Genomic DNA, 4,339 nt, shown 5'->3' on the forward strand with positions numbered 1-4,339 from the left:
TTGGCGGGTCATGTTTCAGAGGACGCATGACTTGATCTTCGCCTCCTGTGCCCATTGGGGAGTTGCAGCGATAACAGTGGAGGCTACTGAGGGGAGGATGGCACATAATAATGTCTGGAACAGAATGAATGGAATGGCAACACAAGGAAACCATGGAAACCATGTTTGATGTGTTTGATACCATTCCACCTATCCGCTCCAGCCATTACCACGAGCCCATCCTCCCCAATTAAGGTGACACCAACCTCCTGTGGAATACACACATAGCTACACTCTAAAAATTAGGGGTTCAACAAGGGTTCTTCTAAGATCCTCAAAGTTCTTCGAAGAACCTTAAGGTTCTTTGCATTGAAATTTCCCCCAAAAGGTTCTTCCAAGAACCCCATAGGAGGTGGGGTTCATCGAGGAACCTCCTTAGTTGGTGGGGGTTCTTGCAGGAACTGCCCAACTGAAACATTTGGATTTGAATTTGAAAGGACAGCAGATGCAGGCACTTAACTGAAAAATTCAATGGATATCAATCAACAAAGAGGTAAGAATATGTAGGCTATAAGAATATGTTGAAGGCTAGCTGTATTGGGTGCAGATGACTGAACTGCTCACTTTTGTGTCTGTAGGTATACAGATGAGGAGGCATACAAAGGTACACTCTAAAAATAAAAGGTTCCTGGAGTATCTTTTAGGGGTTCTTCAAATTGAAACTGTGGGGGAACCCCTATAAGTTATTCGAAGAACCCTTTAAAAGGGTTCTTCAAAGAACCCCCTTTAATGGAGTTGATGTTCTCCATATCCATAGCCAGAATGATTTTGCAGAGCATGGTGATCGAACAGGTTTCCTGTTATATTCATCAGAGGTGTAGGGAGGGTGAAGTCTGTGAATCCCCCAAAATGTAATTATACAGATGATTAACAAAACATGCACCCGACAGTATTCATACCTTGGTTTTTGTGGTGAATGTGAATGAAATAAACTTTTGATAATGGTTTTCATACACATACCCTGTCCATAATGTAGAGGCCTATGGGGTATTAATTGAAGAGGTAAGGGAGGAGGATGGTAAATGTGATCTGCATAACATACCAATACCAATTGACATACCTGTGTATGCCTCCTCGTCTGTATACCTACAGACACAAAAGTGAGCAGTTCAGTCATCTGCACCCAATATAGCTAGCCTTCAACATATTCTTATAGCCTACATATTCTTACCTCTTTGTTGATTGATATCAATTGAATTGTGTCCATTTTATGTTTTAGAAAGATTTGCACAAATAGGAAAAGATAGATAGTATCATTATAAAACAATATCAATTTAGATCATATAAGGGACAAACCTTACCTTAAATTGAGATCTTTAAATTTTTCAGTTAAGTGCATGCACTTGCTGTCCTTTCAAATTCAAATCCAAATGTTTCAGTTGGGCAGTTAGGTTCTTGGAAGAACCCCCACCAACTAAGGAGGTTCTTCGATGAACCTCACCTACTATGGGGTTCTTGGAAGAACCTTTTTGGGGCCATTTCCAGTGCCAAGAACCCTAAGGTTCTTCGAAGAACTTTGAGGATCTTAGAAGAACCCTTATTGAACCCCTAATTTTTAGAGTGTATGTCAATTGGTACACATTTACCATCCTCCTCCCTTTCCTCTTCATAGAATATCCCATAGGCCTCTACATTATGGACAAGGTATGTGTATAAAAACCATTATCAAAACAGTTTATTACATTCACCACAAAAACCAAGGTATGAAAACTGTCGGGTGCATGTTTTGTTAATCATCTGTCTAATTACATTTTTGGGGGATTCACAGACTTCACCCTCCCTACACCTCTGATGAATATAACAGGAAACCTGTTCGATCACCATGCACTGCAAAAGCATTCTGGCTATGGATACGGAGAACATCAATACATTAACATCAACACGCCAGAGGATATACCCATTTTGATTTTTTTATTCTGCTTTGCCACTAAAATCATAATAATCACTGGGAACTAAAATAAAGTGTCATTGTTGTTATGGTTATGCATATTATTATCATTAAGGGGGGGGGGGGGTACACTCTAAAAAGTAGGGGTTCAACAAGGGTTCTTCTAAGATCCTCAAAGTTCTTCGAAGAAGCTTAAGGTTCTTGGCACTGGAAATGGCCCCCAAAAGGTTCTTCCAAGAACCCCATAGTAGGTGAGGTTCATCGAAGAACCTCCTTAGTTGGTGGGGGTTCTTGCAGGAACCTAACTGCCCAGCTGAAACATTTCGATTTGAAAGGACAGCAGATGCAGGCACTTAACTGAAAAATGTAAAGATCTCTTCAATTTAAGGTAAGGTTTGTCCCTTATATGATCTAAATTGATGCTGTTTTATGATGATACTATCTATCTTTTCCTATTTGTGCCAATCTTTCTAAAACAGAAAATGGACACAATTCAATGGATATCAATCAACAAAGAGGTAAGAATATGTAGGATATAAGAATATGTTGAAGGCTAGCTATATTGGGTGCAGATGACTGAACTGCTCACTTTTGTGTCTGTGTCTCTGTGTTCAGTTTGAAGGAAGTTGCCAATTAGCAAAGAGCAATGACTGGAAGTCAATGGGACTTCTATGTAGACTTCCAGTCATTGTGTAATGCTAGTTAGCATTGGCTTGCGAAACTACCTCTAACTGCCTTCATACTGGATGCAGAGACATAAAAAATTGTATCCTCAAGTTCATCTGACTCTAGCGAACTAGGTTAATTGGCAAACTCCTGAACTACCTTTAAGTAAAATGTGAGGAATTGACCATTACTATACACTCAAAGTACAGTTGAAGTCGGAAGTTTACATACACTTAGGTTGGAGTCATTAAAACTTTCAACCACTCCAAAAATTTCTAGTTATAAACTATAGTTTTGGCAAGTCGGTTAGGACATCGACTTTGTGCATGACACAAGTAATTTTTCCAACAATTGTTTACAGACAGATTATTTCACTTATAATTCACTGTATCACAATTCCAGTGGGTCAGAAGTTTACATACACTAAGTTGACTGTGCCTTTAAACAGCTTGGAAAATTCCAGAAAATGATGTCATGGCTTTAGAAGCTTCTGATAGGCTAATTGACATAATTTGAGTCAATTGGAGGTGTACCCGTGGATGTATTTCAAAGCCTACCTTCAAACTCAGTGCCTCTTTGCTTGACATCATGGGAAAATCAAAAGAAATCAGCCAAAACCTCAGAAAAAAATGTGTAGACCTCCACAAGTCTGGTTCATCCTTGGGAGCAATTTCCAAACGCCTGAAGGTACCACGTTCATCTGTACAAACAATAGTACGCAAGTATAAACACCATGGGACCACGCAGCCGTCATACCACTCAAGAAGAAGACGCGTTCTGTCTCCTAGAGATGAACATACTTTGGTGCGAAAAGTTCAAATCAATCCCAGAACAACAGCAAAGGACCTTGTGAAGATGCTGGAGGAAACGGGTACAAAAGTATTTATATCCACAGTAAAACGAGTCCTATATCGACATAACCTGAAAGGCCGCTCAGCAAGGAAGAAGCCACTGCTCCAAAACCGCCAAAAAAAGCCAGACTACGGTTTGCAACTGCACATGGGGACAAAGATCGTACTTTTTGGAGAAATGTCCTCTGGTCTGATGAAACAAAAATAGAACTGTTTGGCCATAATGACCATCGTTATGTTTGAAGGAAAAGGGGGGGAGGGCTTGCAAGCCGAAGAACACCATCCCAACCGTGAAGCACGGGGGTGGCAGCATCATGCTGTGGGGGTGCTTTGCTCCAGGAGGGACTGGTGCACTTCACAAAATAGATGGCATCATGAGAAAGGAAAATTATGTGGATATATTGAAGCAACATCTCAAGACATCAGTCAGGAAGTTAAAGCTTGGTCGCAAATGGGTCTTCCAAATGGACAATGACCCCAAGCATACTTCCAAAGTTGTGGCAAAATGGCTTAAGGATAACAAAGTCAAGGTATTGGAGTGGCCATCACAAAGCCCTGACCTCAATCCTATAGAACATTTGTGTGCAGAACAAAAAAAAGTGTGTGAGCAAGGAGGCCTACAAACCTGACTCAGTTACACCAGCTCTGTCAGGAGGAATGGGCCAAAATTCACCCAACTTATTGTGGGAAGCTTGTGGAAGGCTACCCGAAACGTTTGACCCAAGTTAAACAATTTAAAGGCAATGCTACCAAATACTAATTGAGTGTATGTAAACTTCTGACCCACTGGGAATGTGATGAAAGAAATAAAAGCTGAAATAAATCATTCTCTCTACTATTATTCTGACATTTCACATTCTTAAAATAAAGTGGTGATCCTAACTGACCTAAGACA

This window comes from Coregonus lavaretus (genome assembly GCF_964263955.1).
Source record: "Coregonus lavaretus genome assembly, chromosome: 22".
NCBI lineage: Eukaryota > Metazoa > Chordata > Actinopteri > Salmoniformes > Salmonidae > Coregonus > Coregonus lavaretus.